This window comes from Tinamus guttatus, unplaced genomic scaffold (assembly GCF_059628265.1).
Source record: "Tinamus guttatus ecotype Peru unplaced genomic scaffold, ASM5962826v1 Tinamus_guttatus_pri_ptg000240l, whole genome shotgun sequence".
NCBI lineage: Eukaryota > Metazoa > Chordata > Aves > Tinamiformes > Tinamidae > Tinamus > Tinamus guttatus.
In genome coordinates, this window is record NW_028288774.1 from 3661929 (window position 1) to 3681905 (window position 19977).

Genomic DNA, 19977 nt, shown 5'->3' on the forward strand with positions numbered 1-19977 from the left:
TGCAGAGTGTCACAGTGCTAGTTCCTAAGAGATGTGCTGTCACAAGAAACTCTGCCTTGACTGTAATTATGTAACTAGTGTCCAATATATAATCCTTATTTATAAATTCCCCACCTAAAAATGCATGCTTTTTGAAATTAAGTTCAACTTTTAATTGGATGGAAAATTGAGAGCATACTGGTGGCAAAAAATAAGTAATATAAATACACATTTTAAAAAATTCCCATCTTGATGTTATTAGCAGCAAACATAGCAGGAAAGGACAAATATCCAAGGATACAATTTCTATATGCAAACACGCTTTATAAAAGCAAAGCTAATCTTATTGGATTCTTTTACACCCTCCATACTGAATGACTCAATGCACTTAGCATTTTGTGCTTTTTAATAAAAATACAGAAACTACGTATAAAGTTTCTTCGTGAACCACAAAGCACGTTTAAAAAAAAAAAAAAAAAGAAAAAAAAAAATCACCAGACTCCAGTTCCGTTGCAACAAAGGCAGCAATAAGATACCATATGTGCCAGACGATAGACTGTGGACACTGCAAGAAACAGAAGATTCCATGGTTTTTAGAATCTCTGAAGACGGTACCTCTTGTCTTGCTCAGTCTTTTCCTACCTTTGAAGGAAGGGACCTGCATGTACATTGCCATAATTATACAGCCACATTATCACAGTGCCCGAAGACATCATCATTTTTACATTTTAACATCTTTTTGATGCAACTAGGTATTTGGTCCATTCACAGAAAGGCTCAGACCATGGTTTAAAGAGACAGTAAATCAAGTGTTGCAGAGTACCTGATATTGTGATGAACCAGCAGTAATGTATTTTGCTAGTTTTGCCTTGAAGGCTTGGTTTAAAACAAACAAAAAAGTTAGACCTAGCTTTGGCCTGGTAGACTTTATGATCAATACAATCTCATCTGTGCTCCTACAGAGAACACTGCTGCATGTTATTTCACCAAATGGATTTGTTGTCTGCATCAAGCCTGTGCTCTCTCATGACCTGGTTCACAGATTTGGTATTTGTGATTCTGGAATCATAGCTTAAAGTATTTTCAATAGGACACAAGGGGGAGAGAACAAATATATCCCAAGTCAGTATTATTATCACGCTCTTTAATCAAACTCTTCCCCTCTCTGACTGCAGAAGATCTTTTTTCTAGACCTTATGCTCACATTACTATCCACCATCAATTTGGCACCCAAAAAAACTTGGTTTTCACAGCTTTTCAGTGACAGCCTACTTAGAAGAGAGGTATTAGAAATGCTTTCTAAAAACATGTAACTTGAAGGAAAACAAAATAAACACATTTCCCAATTCCACACTGCAATGTCAGCCCTAGCTGCTGGTTTGGTTCTAGAGGGAACTGAATCCCAATTTTTTTGTTGTTGCTGAGGGTGGGGGGAGAGGGATAGGCAGCAGCACAGAGGAAGCTCGCTGGAAAAATAAGTGATACCAGTCACAGCGCAGGAAAACATACACATTCCACTACCTGCAACAACTCTTTCAATGCTGAAACTCTTCCTATACTCATTTTATCTCACCATTTACTTTTCTGATAAGATATGGTAAAAGAAATGTACTCATGCTCAATATCTATCTAGAAATAACTTTTCCAAGCTGAATCTTTCCTTCTTTTCCCAACAAAAGAAACTCCAATCACAAATAGCCTGACAAGGTGGAAAGAAAAAAAGAAATACAGCCTCATATCAACAGATAATTATCTTAGGGGTAGAGGAGCATAATGATATTAAGCTTTTAGTCTATCAAAGATCTTTCCTAGGGAGATTACATTTAAAATTGTCTTTATTTCACAAACTGCTGAGACAACCACATTCTGCCTGCAAAATACAACACAATATAAAATTTTAAAATGTGCTTACAATGCAGAGCCTAATCAGTCAACCATAAACCTGTCCCTTAAATATTCATGTGTGAAGAAACCAAACTGCTATATAGAGCTCTCTATATAGTTACTTCCTGCTGTTAGGTCTAGGTTTAACTATTTGTTCTCTCAGCAAACACAGCCCTCTGTTAACGTTTTCCTTGGCAACAGGATACTCCTGACCAGCATCACCCAGTATAAATCATAAGCTTGTGTAAACCTGTAAGAACAGACTGCAGAACCGGACACTAAGTCCTGGGGGGGGAAAAAAAAAAAAAAAAAAAAAGAAGTATTATTCAGTTAAAAGATTGGAAAGGCAGAAAAAAGAACAACATTTGAGCTTAAACTGCATTTGCAGTTCCACTAACTTGAATGTAGAATCTTTAGAAATACTGTCAGTATACATACATTTGAGATCTGCAATTAAATAAGCATTTTCCAAGCAATACCTAGCAGGTCCACAAATACAGAGCTGCAGTGAGTTATATACCAAATTGGTAGAATATAAGTTAGCAGCCTATAGCAAAACCAAGGAATAAAAATTCCATTTGATAAAGAGCCCTTAAGAGATTTTTGATTCCTAACAACCAGAAAGGTCTAGGTTTAAATTTCTTCATGTGATACTGCATTGTTAAAAAAATAAAATAAAAAATAAAAATCCATGTCTCTCAATTTTAAATATAAGTCTCCCAGTTACAGAATCTGAATGATTACACTGAAAGGTCACAGTTTTTTAAATACTCTTCCAGACTAGTTTCTGCAAGAGCTTTCTTCACATAAAGCAGATGCAAAAGTTCATAGTAGGGTGCTGTTAAACTGTATTTTCTTATTTTAAAATGCAAATCTAATTACCTATACTTAAAAGGATTTCACAGATTATGATTTGCTGTGCAACTCTCAGCCCTCCAATCTTAATAACTGGGCAGAGCAGTCTTACTCTGTTAGATTTTACTCCGGACATAAGAAAAACCCCACAGTTGTTCTGTCCAGACAGAACAGCTTGATTCATTATATATTTATTTCCCCACTTACACATGCTTTTTCAGTCTGTTCTGTTCTTTTGAGCAACGACTTAAAGAAGGCTCTAATGAGAAATAATCCCAATTAACCATGGCACTATATCAGTTAGAGTGTAGTTGATAAAGTCTTATTTACTCATTTGCAGGTTTTTTTTCCTCTCCTATAACATCACTTGCTCTAGGAGTATTTCACTATAGTAATTGCAATGTATAGGCACAAAACACTGAAGACCTTGAGTTGGTAGCTAATACTGAACACAGCTAGCCTATAGTACATTCCTGCCTGCAAAAGCAACAATGTCTGAACATGTGGTAACATATTCAGAACAAGGGATGAGACTGCTGAAGTGCTCCATCAGCAGGATGTCAAGGAGAAATCATCTTGCTCCTTCTCCATGAAATACTGAGTGCTGAGTGACTATACAGTATTTTTGCGAACTTATCTCTCAGAGCATCATATAGATCACATGTATAGAGTCAACGTCCACAAAAGAACTTAACAGTTACATGTTATGGGAATGGGGAGGGAGGGAACTAAACGTTCTTATAAACAGAAATTGATGACTCATATGTAGAAGGATACTTTTTCCTTTGAAGAATAAAAAATAAATAAATAAAAACACAAAAGATCACAATGTGTAACTATATCGGTCACTAGTAGCAGCACAATGGCAAGCTAGCCAAAGTTACTTTCCTGTGCACAGTCGTGGTCACTTAAATGTGGATCTCCTCAGCAGGTAAAACTGATCAACATCAGGGTTTAATAGTCCCATCTGTCTGCTTCCCCAGGTTATGAATTGCTGTCTTCCCTCTCACAAGCCAGTTGCATAAGCTTCAACACAGGTGGCAACTAGTTAAATAAATAACCCAACTAGTAAAAGCCTTTAGTTCTCAGTGGGTAGAGCTGTCTGACTTGAGCCACCATCGTGTCTCACAAACACCAGTGGTAGCAGAAGAGAAGAGCCAGGTTACACATGCCCTGGGACAAAGGGCAGGTTGCGCCAGCTCAAAGTGTGTCCTTCTGGAGAGATCACACACCTGTAAAACATCAACATAGGATGCCATCCAAACATGGATGTCAAACTGCTGTAGAAACATACTAGGATGAAATCAAGAAAATACTATAGCCTCTTCTTACACTAAACCAAATAACTAGAAAATATTTTGACCTTTTTCAATCCTCAAACATTGCTTAGTCTAATAAAATTGCTTGTCCCGAGCACCTATGCTGTGGATTCCTTCTTCAGGGATCAAGCAGAGTCATCAAGAGCACTATCTGTCTCGGCAGCAGTGTATCAGAATCTCCCTAATATGGAAAGCGGCATTCCAGATAACGGATATGTTGCACTATGTCCCAGGGAAGGCTGGCATCCCATGTTGACGGCTTGCCAGTGAATAACCATTTGACAGGTGTGAAAGAGAGAGGAATGTGCAGGGCTCTAAAAGCAAACTCACACCATGTAAGCACAATGAAGGGAATTGAGACCTGCTGAAACATTGTACAAAATTAAATAAAAAGATGAGATTATCATGAACTTATGATATTATCATTAAGAGGACAATTTATACATTTAAGATTTAACTACATGTCAATACAGCATGCCTGTGAAGTAAAGTAAGTTGTGGTATCAGGACCAAGAAGAGAATTTTGCCCATGCAACTATACAGAAAGGCCACACCTCAGAAACAGTCTGCAAGACAGGCTGGATATGAGGCTCTACAGAGAGGATCAAACCTGACAAGGGGGCCAGGATGTAGGCCAGAACAACAAACAAATCAGCAACAATGTCCTTAACTATAAAGAAAGGACTCATAACCTCTCACTCAACAAGACTGAGCTAATTTCCAAGTGTGAGAAGATTGATGACAGATAAGCAAGATTTTAATCTAAACACAGCAAGAGAGATCTGCAGACTCCTCTGCTCCAGGAAGGCAATTCAGTTCTTTGCTTTGAAGTCTTGCCCTAAGAACAGAAAACAACTAAGCCAGAAACTGTTCTCTGGAGGCTCCCAAAAATCTGGAACAGGAAAAAGAATGTTTTTTTTGTTTGTTTTTGTTTTTTTTTCCCCAAACAATACATAAAAGTAACAGTTGAAGCTAGAAGAAGAATCAGGAGAAGACAATCAAAAAATCAAGGAAAAGGAAAGACAACAAGTTTAAGAAGAGAACAACTGTTTTAGGTGCTAGTAACAGTACACTACAGGTGTTTGCAGACAGAAGCAGTAAGTGGAAATGTTTTTTTTTTTTTCTCCAGAAAAGAGAACTCAACTCCAAAGAGGTAAGAGTTAGACTAAAAAAAAGGCCACACATGAACCAGGAAACACCACAGGTCTTCATCACTCAATATGGTATAAGGTCAACTTAGAACACTGCTGAAAATCCAAAAAGAAAAGCATTTTTCAGCTGCAATGCTGCAGAGAGAGATGTACTTCAGGAAAAAAAAAAGAAAAAAAAAAAAGAAAAACCCCACAACCTAAAAATAGATAATGAGCAACAAGAGTAGAGCTTTGATTTCAGCAAATCAACAGGTTAGGTTATAATCTCCTACTCTTAGTTGCCATCCCAACAAGTGCTTGTATTGAAATTGTGACGAACCCTGAGGCAACCACAGGAGCACCCTTTAGACCATCCAGGAATTCACATCATTCTTACAAATGCTATTTTGGAGATCACGAACTAGTATAATGGCCTAATCAAAAATGAAACATCACAGAACACAATTCTCTTAGAATGATGTGTCCTAGGTCTGTCTAAAGAGACTTTAATAATACTTTAGATTGAGAAGTTTCTTTTATTAAAAATAAAATATTATACTCATTTGCCCCTTTCTGGTAGGTATGGCCATGTATCCTACCCCATATAACCCTTAAAAAGTTAAATGAGGACAGGAAGGGGGGAGTTGTGCATGGGAAAGGTAGACAACAACTTGTTATTTATTTGAAGTTGGGAAAGCCCCATTATCACTGCCAGAGACCTAGAAAATAATCGCATTAAGCAAAAAATAACAGCTTTTATAGCTATCTATCTAAAACATGATTTCCCCCCCCTTCAAGCTGAGCTCTTTGATGTGCCTTATACAATAATAAGAAAAGGTATACAGAAGAGACTATTTGTTGCATGGATTAGATTTCTGCTGCTTTCTGTAAGCAAATTAATAATAGGAAAATAAACGGCATTTGCATTTTGTCAATGGAAACATGCTGTTATGAAGATGCACACCAGCAACTGAAGTCAGAGGCTCATTCTTTTCACAGGAGCTTAGTTTCACTTTATTCCACTCATTCATTGTAACAGAAGGCCGAGCTTAGAGAAACGATGTTTCCCCACTACAATGGACCTTACATTGTGTCTTCACACAGATGGGAAGTTAATGCAGGGTGTATAGCGTGGGTGTGTAATCTTTTTCTACGGCATATGTGACCAATTCTTTCCAACAAAAACTGCCACAGCAAGATTCTATCCAAGCAAACCATACACTACAAATTGCTTTAAAGCTGAAGTCATGGGTTTACCTGCAATATATGCAATCTTGTATTTTGGCTCTTTTAACAGATGCTATGTTTAATATTACAATGAATTGGGCAGAATATTGGAATGAAGTTGGTCAGAGAAAGAGCTGGCGAAAAAACGAAGGACCAATAAAAGCCAAATCTGTTTTTAATGGGCACATAGGAAACCTGAACACATGCACAAACACCACACTCTCCTCAAGCTACAGTGACAACAGTCAGAGTCTCTACAAAAGACTATACAAGCAACAGTCCAGAATTTAGTTTATGTAGTCTTTCAGTTTTCTCTCTTTTTACTTTTCTCCAATTCCTGCCAATTCTGTTTTATTTGCTAAAATCCTTTGAATAGCTGCCACTAAAGAAAATATCTGTTTTTAAAGTCTATCATGTCCTCAAAAACAAAGTACCCATTAGACAAGAGGCACTGAAGACAAGCTTAACAACGTACTCCACTAAGAATAAGCATTTGTTTACTTCAGTCGCAAATCCAAATATTTCTGTTATCTCACTTAAGTCACTTGCATCTTCCAAATCTGGATGCAGTGTGTTACTAGGATTGATGAATTCTTGGATAACTTGTGACTTAACATAAATTAACAAGTTTCTGATGAACTGCAAAACCATTTTTGTTTTCAAAGCTTCACTCATCATTTTGAGTCAGGTATTCTTGCAGTGAGCGCTCCTCCCACGCCCTGGTAGTATCATCAGGGGATCTCTAAAACCTTACTACAAACCTGTAGATCATTTTCTTCGTTAAATAGCCTCTTAAAGCTCCACATTTCTCCTGGCATCTATCATATTTATTCAGGCTACAAAGTGTCCTTTCAAAAAGCTGGGCAGCAGCATGGCCAGAGAGAAAATACCAAACCAACTAACACTGGGAGGCTTGTGGAGCAAAGTTGTGAGCCTGTGAATCCTCCATAGACTATGTGGAGTGAATGGACAAAATCTCCACAACTTTGTGAAAATTTTCAACAAAACCAGAAGTTAACAATATTGCAGTGACCCAGAACACTCAAGATACCTAGACAAAAGAGATTTTTATTCTTGAAGTGTATATTTACTTGGTTCCAAGACAGAATACATTTGCTTTTTTACACATCTCAAGGATTCCCTTTTCATGGGAAGCGGATCATGAACAGACATTTTAGTCTGTTGCTGTTAAGGGTTAAATCTAATTTCTAGTTGCACTGGCCCAGTTATGCATTCCCATAAATACCAGCCCAGCAGATAAAATTGCAAAGCAGGTATTTTTGGCTCCAGTCACTCTGACCATTTAGCAGCAACAAATGTCTGAAAATTACAGGGTGTAAATTCAGCAGGGTGGGTCTCACATACTGTGTTTCTTTACTGGTAGAGAATGTATTTGATTAATTAGAATTAACAGAAAGATATCACACTTAATGAAAGCTTGCTTATTTTCCCCCTCCCTCTAAAGAAAGAAAGAAAAAATATACAGATTTGCAATGGCCGGAATAAAGACAAAGGCAACACAGCGTATTCATTGCCAAGTTAAAATAGTAATTTACTTTTGGTCAGTTAGCAGGGAATTACCTGTGCTAGTGCCAAGCAACTATCAAGGACAACCTGAACATATTTTCTCTAGACCTATGACATTCAAATTCCTCTCACTTCCACAGAGAATCAGTAACTAGCTAGCTCTAACTATGGTTCACTACTCCATAAATATAATATTTGCATTTTTCTTCCTCTGCCTCACCCCAATGACAACATTTACTACAAGATATTCAGAAGACAGTGAAAACTGGATATGTAGGACACTGGTGAGTAATATAAATGCAGTGCTGACTGACAGCCGGTACAATTTACCAGACTGTTAGTGTAACACATAGAAGCATTAGTAAAAGCTTTTTCTATCCCACTTCACACACTGGCAACAGCACCAAGCAGGAGAAGCATTTTTGTGCCTTGGCATTTCTACAGGCCATTGCACTTGGCCATCTCTGCTAACAAGGCAGCTCCAATTCTTTCCAAGTAAGAATCCAATTTTTACCTCACACCAGCTGCTGTGCACATTGGACAAGATTCTAATTTCCACAGCAGAAAGCTTGGTAAAATGAGACATTTCATACTCTGAGATTTTATTTTTCCTAAACCTGCTATATTATGATCAGTGAAACAAACCTCATGGGCAGGATAAGACGATCTTTGAAGTAATAGACCCTAGTGTAACTTCTGAAAACTAATTAAACATTTTAGAATGAGATTACATATTTCAGACAAGATTAAAGCAAACAGAGAAGAAACAGAGAAGGGACTTAAGCATTGATGTGTCTCCTCCTACGAAAGTTGCAGGAGGGAACTTTTATTTTGAGCAATTATTCTGTAGGTTTTCCCTTCAATCACAGTTCAAGATTTGCATTGGAGAAGTATATGGAGATCAGTGCTTTAGTCCAGAAGTCACTCTTACAAAGGCAAAAAGACCTGGCTGAGAAGAACCACCCAGTACTTAGATGATATAGTCCATGATAATGGGATCTTCTCAGCCTCCTTTTCTCACTTTTATGTTGAACAAAAGATTTTACTATCTTTCAGCAGATTTCCAAAAAGGGACACTTTCCTCTTCATAAACACTAATGCTTATTTACACCGTGTTGCAGCTATATAACAGGATGGCTATACTAATTGCTACATTAGCAAAACCAATATGCAGTACTGTCTCGGATAAGCATCATCAGGAGAGAGACATGTGAACCCAGGGCGCAAACTGCAATATGGCAGGCTCCTCTGTTTTCAGAGGAACCTCTGCAAGTGCACCCGACACTGATTAATTCCAGACATGCTTGCTCGTGCCGGTATGGAAGAGGATGTTGTAATTTATTCTCTGCTCCTAAAAGCAAACAACTTACATTCAAGTACTAGAAAAAGTGAGCTTTGCAAAAGAACAGACAGCTTGGCCACGTTCTCCACTTCTAATCTGCAAGAAAGCCTGCCTGCATCACAGTGCTTGATGCAAAATGAGACTCCTGTAGGCCATGACTGCAAATGCACAGAGGAAAAAGGATAACTAATGGTCAAAAGTATTTTCTTTCAGCAATACTTCATTAATAATTTAGGCATTAATGGCCATGTAACCAGAGTCTTTGCAGGAGAAATAAACAGTATAGTTGTCCATTGTATTAAAGGCACTGCCTTTGCTTTCTATTTAAACTGAAGGGTCAGTCCTTTTTACAAAAGGAAAAAGACAAATGTTTAAAGCTCAATTAATAAATACAATTTCATATAACTTAAATTTATAACACTCAAAAATGCTTAGTGTGATTATTATATATTTTTCTTGTCTTCCTATTCTTTTATACAATTACTCATATATTCAAACACAAAATGTTGTAACACACAGGAAAAATATGCATTCATTCTTTGCTGCAAATTATGTATAAGGATATTTGCATCAAGATTTTTTTAAAAACTTTTTACCATGAATATTGATTCATTATCTGTAGACCACCTGAAAATGTAAAAAGGAAATTAAGATAACAGTAAATACAATATAATTAGTAATATTTGCCCAACACAAACACCCTAAGAACAACTTAGTTATTGGGAAACAGATCACAGGCTTTGAAAAGATCCTATACAACACCAATGTGTTCATATATGAAGCACATGATGCTGTTAGCCAATAAGATTTAAATTATCTGCTAGCTCTTTACACTTTCCCAGCAGGTGTCTAAAGTAATTAATCTAAAAGGAAAACTAAGTAATGACTGATTTCAGATGATTATTGCATGCACAAACTTCACTGAACCTAAGACATATCATCAAACAAGGCAAGTTAATTCCATATATGAACCCAAAGGACACCTGAACACGTCTGTGATAAGACATTATCCCAAACACAGTAGTCTTTAAACTGATGACAATAGCAATTGCTTTGTTACCATTTGCACAGTCACTACGATTACTCACATGATCAGCATCTCCTCTACACAAGGAACAAGATTTATACCATGATTTAGACTTTTTTTTTGGTGGGGGTGGGGGGGCAGGGAGCAGGAAGGAAAAGGAGGAGGAGGAAGGCATCTCTTAGCTGGTAGGTATGAAGATAAAAAGGGATATTACCAACTCAAACAAATGAGTTGTCTGTGAAAAACTAATGACACTGGGCATCCTTCAAGAATTACTAAGTTCCACTCCAAAGGCAGAAAGATCTGCAGGGCTGGCTACTTAATAAGGTAACCATAGCTTTGTTTTTGTCATTATTGGCACATACACAGTGAAATTCAGATAACCCTGTAATCAATACCTTTCCAAAAGGCCCAGAATACCCTACACAATAAGCTTGAGCACCTGCCAGAGCCAGGTGACACAACTTTTCCTGTATCACAAGAAACCTTTCGTGTTTTTCTAGAGACACCTTGTCAGCAAGAAGAACCTGCTAACAGATGTTTTGCAATCAAACACTTATTTAGTATGAACAGCTTTACACAACAAGATGAAAACCAAGGTAAAGCTCTCTAGATACACAGACAGAATAAGCTTCTTTCCCCCATCCACCCCCAAATCAGAGCAGAAAACTGAGTGTGCCAGAAGAAACAGAAATTCAGTTATGTCCACACCATGTCCCAGACCAGCTCTGAAATTTGCCTTCTGTTGGGTCAGTTTTACACTGGTATCAATCATCTGAAGCTATTAAAATCATACTGGCAAAAGGGAGCACAGAATAAAGCACTTTGCTTATGAAAAAATGAAGCCTTAAATAGCTATATCATTCTTCCCTTTCCAATTATGACTGTGCAGGTACATTACTCCAAGATATCTTAGCCAAAATAAACTCAAATCAAAAGCACCAGTGCCAATGACAAGTTCATGGAACTTCATTCACTCACAGTAACAGCATATTTTGTTTAAATATTTTCTTCTTTACTCTGAAAAGAGGTAAGAATGATACTGTGAATTACAGCTGACTAAAATTATTTATTTGTTCCAGATGTCATGAAATTTCACATTTTTTAAATTTCATCTTTGCAACAAAATTTTTAAAGAAAATTTGTTAATTAGAAATTAAAACAAGAAGGGTGACTGCAGGTCCTGGTACTTCTATAGCTGTTCCAGAGCAGCACAACCTTGAAGCATCAAGGTCACCGTAGGAAACTCTAAACATGCACGTAATCAAAGACACTGAGCAAAACGTTTCAGATTCAGGGAGCAAGCATTTGAAATATAGCTCAGATCTACAATAGCTGTCTACAAGAGACAATAAAAAATTTTCAGGGTACGAATCTCTATTACTTCTCTCCTCCTTAGGGCAAGAATCCCTCCTAATTTTTATAAGTACAGAGAGGAAGAAAAAAGTGAAGACAAGATCACTGAAAGACTATCATACTTACATTTACTTTTTGATTCATGCTACAAGACCATCTTTTTCCTAAACCTGGAATTCAGTTTCAAGTGGAACAGATTAAATACAAAAAGCCTTGTTTTGGGAATCATTTATCAATTCATTTTTTGTATTTGAAGCAGTTTAAAATGGGGAGTTCATCCACTGAAACAAAGTCATATAAGTTCATTTAAATAGGAAAAGAATTAGGATAAACACTATCAAAAATGTATAGAAATAGTAACAATAATTCTTGATATATGTTTAAAAAAAGGATAAAAATAGAATCCACTTCGAAATTATGTTTGCAGAAAAATAATCTACACAAACTAGACTCAGATAAAACACACTTAAAAACCATGTGCTATTTATTAGGGTGTAAGTACAGTCTTTAACTACTCAGACTGCTGAAGTCTGCACAGGTATTAGACAGTTTAGACTCTATAAAATAAAGACAATGCCTCAGAATAAAAGAATGCAATGAGAGAATATTATGATTAAATATTGAAAGTCCTGTTGCACTTGCTTACATTTGGACTGGACAAGGTATTGGAAAACAAGATCTTTCAGCAGTCCTAGGGGATAAAATAAATAAACCAATAAGTCTTTCTCATCTCTTATTGCTGTGCCTACAAGGCTGATACAGCATTGCTTCCTCATTTTTATCTAGTATGCTACATAGAACAGAGACTACCCTGTGCTAATAAAAACTACCACCACATATTTTCCTGGCCATCTATTTTAAGTACTCCTCTCCACTGTCTGAACTGCTGCCAAAAAAGAAACTTGTCATTCTGTGCTCTCAGAGATTGGAGGCAGTTCCCCCTTTCTAATCAGGAAACACTAGAAGGCAAACTTACATAATCCCAAATCTCAGTATACATATCATTTATGATGGTATGATATAAATTATATTCCTCACAAAAAAAAACCAAAGTACATCTGCAACCGACATTTAATCTAAAATAATGCATTCCCAGTATCGGGAAAAACATCAAAAACAGTCCACATGAGTCAAAGCAAAGCACCTTGGCTTTCTTATCCAGGCCTATATACAACATCATCACACAAGAGCTATAGATCTTTAATCACCCTGAGCACCAGCAGGAAGAAAAGACAACAGCCCAGGAGTTGCTCTTTACCTGAGCAACTAAAAGAAAGAGACATGCAGTGAAGTCGTGTGTCACACACAGGTCTGAGCCCTCCAATCCCAGCCTTCCTACAGTTCAGTCCTTCGGTGACAAGCTGTGGCTGTAAAAAGCATCCCATCACTTCATTTGAGGCCTTTTGTTCTATTCTTTTTGCAAGATCTTCATTTTGTGGAACCCTAGGGGCAGAGTATCCACATAACAGCAAAAGGCATCTGAACGACTCCCACATCAAGGTGTTTGCTAAAGTAGTGAATTGAAACTGACAGGGGAAACACACAATTTGCTGGTGTCCTACTTACCAAATCAATCATAAATGTAGCTCCAGCAATTAAATGATAATGAATTATTGATACCACTCACTTTGGGACCTAAGCATTTACTCGCATTTATGAAGCTGAGGAAACAGAAGTGGGCAAGTGGTATTTCCATCCTACATAAGTCATAAAGTGAGGCTGACAGCAAGGAATTTGCCTAATGTTATGCACTGTCAAGTATTATAAGTTATCTCTAGGATGTTATCTTGGCTCTATTTGTACAAGATCACACATCACCTTTGTTTGTGCCCCAATCTACCTGTTTGTAAACTATTCTGTCTTTAGAGGGCTATGCAAGTGCTTCATGTACAACACTGAATAGTTTCAGCAATCACTGCACTTGCTACCTTTGTAACAAGTGTGCTAAAGACACAATATGTTCAATGGAAGGGGCAGCAAAAGAGAAAACCAAGAGCGGTGGGGTGCTCGGAACTCTGTCTCCTACATATCAGTGATGGCAGGGTTTGGCCCAGAGAAATAAAAGAAGGTCTTCAAGTTCCACCATTTCAAGATACATTGAGTCCTGCCTCTAGCTTAGCCACTTTTTTTTGCTAATACAATCAACTACAAACTCAATAAAAAGTCTGGGAATGCACTGTGGATTTAAAGCATTCCTACAAGCCTCTCAGAACTGCTCAGGACAGCTACATTCACTATCGCTAATGCATGAAAGTGGTCTGGAAAAGACTAGAAACTCATTCTCCTACCATCCCTCACACAAGAACTTTCCAACCATGCAGTTATTTCTTTCCAGTATCAAAATCAAAACAGACACAAAAGGACACAAACATTCACTTCACATGGTATTATCTAATCCACTCCAGGACAAAAACATTCAATTCACATGTTATTTAATCCACTCCTTTCCAATTCTTTATCAAGCTTACTGGACTGACAGTCTTACTACATACTGTCTACATGTAGTTAAGTCTCTTTCACACTTCTGGACCTTTTGCCCTCAATGGCAATTTCAAGAGTCGAGGCAGACATGAATCCAGCATTTCAAACTGACAGCTATAACTCATCCAACCCAAGTTAAGCAATACGATGGTTTAATGCTAGTGTGCCAACTTCTAATCCGCTCCCCCTCAACAGGAATGCTAGCGATGCAAGCTGCAGGAGCAGGAACATTAATGCTGGTACTTGCAGCATATTCTAGCCTTGTGGATAGGATCCCTATCAGGAAAGGGCAGTTTTCTGGAATTTAAGACAACCAGAGGCAGCGTTCAGCCCTACCACAGATGTCTTGCATGATCATATTACTCTGCTTTCCTTGGTCTCAGTTTTCCTATCCGTTAATGATTACTAAAGCTCTCCTATCCCACAGGAATGCTGCAAGCATACATAATTTATGTTTGCATGTTGCTCCGATGCTAAGGATGGATATCTATATACCTATACAGAAAGATGAGTAGTTTCCCAAATACAGAAGGTTACACATAAGGATTTTTTTTTCTCCCTCAGTAGTAAACAGGCAAAGACATATCAAAACTCTTTAATCAGATTAAGAACTAACAACCAGCCCAGGGATCTTGATTTAAATATAGGTGGGTCCACCCTCTCAGGGAAGAACTTGGTCTCTGAGCTCCTCAGTCTATTTCACTATCATTTAGACCTAGTTCACACAGTAACTCAATAGGAATAAATGGTCCACTGAACCTAGCAAAATCAAGTCATTTTATAGAACAAAATTAATAGTCCTTCTTTAAAGGCCTTTACTTACACTCACTGGAGCTTAATAAGAACCCTGGCACAACACCATTTTTTGTTTTCCTCTTGCAAAAACACACATATGCTCTGCTTAACAGAGAGTTGAAAATTTGAGGGAACGAAGGGAAGGGGACGACTTGGGAAACTTGCTTAAGAACAAATTATTATTATATATTTTAATTTCTTCAAAATGATTTTGTTCTGGTAATATGTAATGACTATTTATACAACTACCTATATCTAGTTCATTTTACTGACTAAGATCTCTCTCTCTCTCATTCTAAATGTCCTCTAACCAAAACATTTACTATAAAGTATGTGCATAATAGCACACATTTTCTAGAACAAGAGATCAACATTCTTCAAAGAAAAGCAAAACAAACAACACCGGGGTGTTTACTAAGCCTGTGCCAAGTTACTTTTACTATAGGGATGCAAAACTGTGTTTTTTAAAATGGTTTGGAAGACAGCAATTTTCCAAAGCCCAACTCACCAGACCTTAGGGGTCATCTGCAATGATAGAAAGACTGTCCTACTTCCTAAAGGTCATTTGCCTTGGAGGTATTTCATATTAGACATGCTTCTCTCCTAGGGCAAGACTCTACCTCCAGATATTTCAGAATTTTATATCATAAAGTTTAATTTTAACAGGCTCTGATAACATCATAGACCATATGGCATTGATGGGTATGAGCTTAACAAGCAAAAACAACAAGGCAAGCTGTAATGGATAGCTATGTGCAAGTTTTGCTGTCATTCTTGAAAGCAAACTGACATATGCTGTGCTCATTTTACAGCTAGAGAAGCAACAGAGGCTAGTTAATCAAAGCTACTCAGCACCCTGTTGAGAGTCAACTCAAAAAAAAGTTGGTTACCAATTTGAAGCACAGATTTTACTTCCCTTTAGACTTCGTTATCTTTGAAATCAGTGAAAAAAGCTTGGGGAATTTAAAAGATGAAGATTAATCAAGAAAACCTTTATTTCAAGATCTAACCTGAAAGATTTGAAAACCTGTGACTGTAAATCATGTAGCTTCACTCCATTTATGTTTTCTCTTCATATGCTTCACCAAATTCAAACAACTCAGCCCACATTCAATGATATGATCATGTACAGGTCCAAAGGAAGTTACACTGACTGTTTCTCACATGGAAAGAAGTATTGATAGAGTGGCACTGCCTAGTTTTGCGAACATTGATGAACTAGCAACCGAAGCACCAACACTGCAAGGAAAATATAGCTAAATCACCGTTTACGGGTGAACAGCTTCCCTCATTATACTGTTTGCAAGGGGCAGCAACAACTAACATGCAAGCAACTCCAGATTCTACCTCAGGCCCACAATATCCTGCCAGTAATCAGAACTCTTTTTTATATCTTCAGATTTCATTTGACTCAGCTAATTGGGTATTAAGTTCCAATAAGGGGGACATTTATCTACAGATAACAAAAGGAAATTGGCAAGTAAGCAGCCTGAGGCTATCCTGAAGACAGTTAACTATGTAGCTTAACTATATAGCAAGCCAGAGCTCCATTAAAACAATTCATCAGAAAACCCAGTATAGTCCCTTGGCAGATTTTCAAGGATCCCATCAGAAATTTTCAGGATACCTAATCTGATTAGACACTGAAGTCTAGCTCATGTAGAAGTCATTAATAAATAGAGCTCCCTCAATTTGAAAGCTTAAAAGTTATCAAAGCTGTTTCGAAAATAGACAACAGGCATTTCCACTCCAATGTGCATAGTTTTGTGCAAAATAGTTAAAGCTTTCTATTTTACAGAAAAAAAAAATAGCGAGTCTGATATATAGTGAGCTATAGGTATGAAGTCATCGTCATCAAGTTCACACTAATTCTGGGTGGTCTCTGCTGATGCCCAAAACACTACTAATATCTCATTTGTTCAAAAGGACAGGCATTTCAAAAAGATCATTTAAACCTACAATACATCAGAGAGGAAATTATACTTTAAAATACTTCTTCACTATATTTTATTAAAACTGGAAGGAGGAGGAGAAATGGCTCTTGTGCAGTAATCCGTAACAGACATGTAATTTCATGAATGAAATAAGGTCTAACAATTTTGGAGTCATTTGGGAAGATAAGTTGCAATGAAGAAATATTTTTTAAAAGCTAAAAAGTGATGCTGTCAGGAATCTTTGTAGAGAAGAGAGAGCTGACATGAGCTTGAATTCCGCATCTACACTGCATCTTTCCTACTACACAAACAAGTGAAGTTATCGTCTCAGTTTAACACAATGTCAGTCAACTCCTTGATAAGGTATGTTGCTTACCATTGCTCATAACATTGCAGGTCTTTAGTTTCTCCTCAGCCCCATGATCAGCATACTGATAAATTGTAAACAACCCCAAATTCTGTAGGTACATTACCACTCTCCTCAATACAAAATGCACACATGTATTTCAGGTTCCAGTTAGACTAATATATTGATTTCAGAAGTCTGCATTTCCACCCAGTTCACAAGACTGCATAGCTTGGGCCCTAGCCTCATGAGCCATTCATGCTGTTGACTGGGAGCTTGTTAGTAAGTTAAAGGAATATTTTGCCTTTGAAGTTCATTGTCATTGCTGCAACGTGTTTCCATCGGAGGTATTAAGTGCCGAGTCTATTAAGATACCTATTCATGAAGAAATCATGAGCTTTGCCATGCCTAGTAAAGGCATTCTGCATATTTCATAACCTTAGGAATCATTTTAGCACATTTTATACCAGTGCATACGTTCACAAAATATTGAGCCATTTATACTTGCATACTTTGCACCATGGGGCAAGAAACATTAACAGTATTTCATGAGTGATGACTGAGAATTGAGTAATTTGCTTTAGATGCACATTTCACTTGTGCAAGAACCTAGGGAGACCAACTCCTACACACTCTGCTCTAACGGAACATCATCTTCCAATATCTGTCACAACAGAAGATGTATATAGCCTCAATCTTGACTTCAATACTTCACAGCTAAGCAAAGACAGGAAAAGAAGAGTAAGTTCAGCAACATAAAGTCACAGTTCCCTATGCCAGTGATCTCGAATTCCACTGAGAGCACAGTGCAAGATCCAAATCAAATGAGAGATGACATGGGCCACAAAATATAGGAAAAGCAATCTTGATACAAAACAGCGGCACAAATGGGGACATTGGGCTGCAGAAGAAAGGAGGCAGGGTGGTGAAGAGCACTGGTGATAGAGGCAAGAGAAAGAAGACACGTTTCATAGCTGTTGGTTTGGCCTATAGAAACATAGCACACTCATATACACGTAATCTTAGCATATATAGGTGACAATATGCACACGTACGAGCTTATTTCTATTTTAAAGCAAAGTGTAAGGCATGAAAAAAATTGATGCCAAGCACTACGCAATTGTGCAATGTAAGACAAGGTGTTGACATACAAAAAAAGAGAGAAAGGGCTACTAAGGTACAAGTAGTAGAGAGATGAGACAGATGAATCAAATAGGGAGAGAAACAAGTGAAGGGTTTTTTTTTGTTTTTGTTTGTTTTTTTTTTTAAAAAAAAACCACTCCATCCCCCAAGGATCTGGAATGAGAATCTGCTGGCTAAGCACACAGAGGGTAACATGTCAATACCAGAGATTCTGGGGGACTATGGGATTTTCCTTAAATTAAGCAAATCGGGATCTTCACTGGAGAAAATAAACAAATAAATAAAAATCTCTAAGTGAAAGACCATATTTATTACGTTATTGAAACAAACACTATTTTATAACATAAAAGCATGTTTCTACCTAAGCACAACCACAGTCTTTAATAAATCAAAGCTTACAGAGTGCCAGAGTAGTACAATAGCCATTCTAAAACTGTTAAGGGTACCCTATATCAGGGCCTTTCTATCTGCCACAAGTTCATGAATCCCAGTCCTAAATGACTCTACATAGTGGGCTAAAGAATTATTCCCACTGTATAGGCAACAACTTAAGATAGTTTAATAGCAATATCTCCTTCCATTCATTACCTCAGCTTGCCATTCACAATGGCATACATCACATTGCAATTTATGCAACTGTTTACTCATACAGAAAAAGCACCCTTACTTGATATGTTTTAACTGTGCTCAAGTTCATAACTGTTCAGGCCATAGCAGGAAGACAACTTAAAAAACAGAAGAGGACGTTCTCACTGAGAGCTCTCCTGCAAATTGCTTCCTTTGAGCATGCTACCTGGGTGCATTTGATTATCTATCCACATGAATCCTTAGATTTTAAACATATTTCTACATTTTCTACACTAGTAGCAAGTATTTCTTATTCCTCTCAAACTTACAAAGAGTATATGCTTTTGTAAACAGCATCTAAATTAAATATCCCCTTCCACAAGCTTTTTTGAAATCAAGATATGACTATCTGTGTAAGTGACTAGAAAGAATAACGAAATCAGGAGCTCAGTTTAGGAAACACCTCACAACTTCACATTTTTCAAGTACAAATTAAAACACTCACAAACCTACCCCCAAAACAATTAGCATTAAACCACTTTATTTGAAAGGACTTTCCTGTGCTCATAGTCAACACTGGTTGCAATATAAGGTGGGTTTAATCTGTCTTTAAACATGACACACTTTCATCCCAGTGTGAGAAACTGCATGCAAAAAGACTCAAAAACACAATCAAGCTACTGCAATCTAACAAGCTTCTACACGTCAAATAAGCAAGTATCTGCATACACACTATTAGTCCATAGCAAGTCCAATATAAAACATACAGCTCAAACTTTCCACTGATCACGTATGTATACGCGCACAAGCTAAAACTTCCATTACAAGAGATACTTAAGTGTTTTCTGCCCAAGTGTTTTTTTCTAATTACATTTAAATTCTTACCTGATAGCTTTATTTTAAAATTTAAAAAATATACAATATCTCCCCCCCCCAAAAAAAAAAATCCACTAGTCAATAAATTTATGATAAACTGATAAACTATAAAATTCCCTTCACCCATGGTCTACTTACATATGAAGCAAAGGACAATCTGGCATTCAATATTGTACTTTTAGAGACATT

General features: G+C 37.2%; 1 protein-coding gene and 1 long non-coding RNA gene across 2 annotated transcripts in view; one reads left to right on the forward strand and one right to left on the reverse strand.

The window, feature by feature from the left end:
• Positions 1–19977, forward strand: part of LOC148594501 (uncharacterized) — a 427754-nt gene that overhangs the window by 126238 nt on the left and 281539 nt on the right. Inside the window, exon 2 of the long non-coding RNA XR_015913438.1 lies at positions 2147–2182. This is a non-coding gene — a long non-coding RNA (uncharacterized LOC148594501). The remainder of the gene's footprint in view (positions 1–2146; positions 2183–19977) is intronic.
• The window catches only part of LDLRAD3 (low density lipoprotein receptor class A domain containing 3), a 96115-nt gene that overhangs the window by 72422 nt on the left and 3716 nt on the right, over positions 1–19977 (reverse strand). The gene's annotated exons all lie outside the window — the stretch shown is intronic.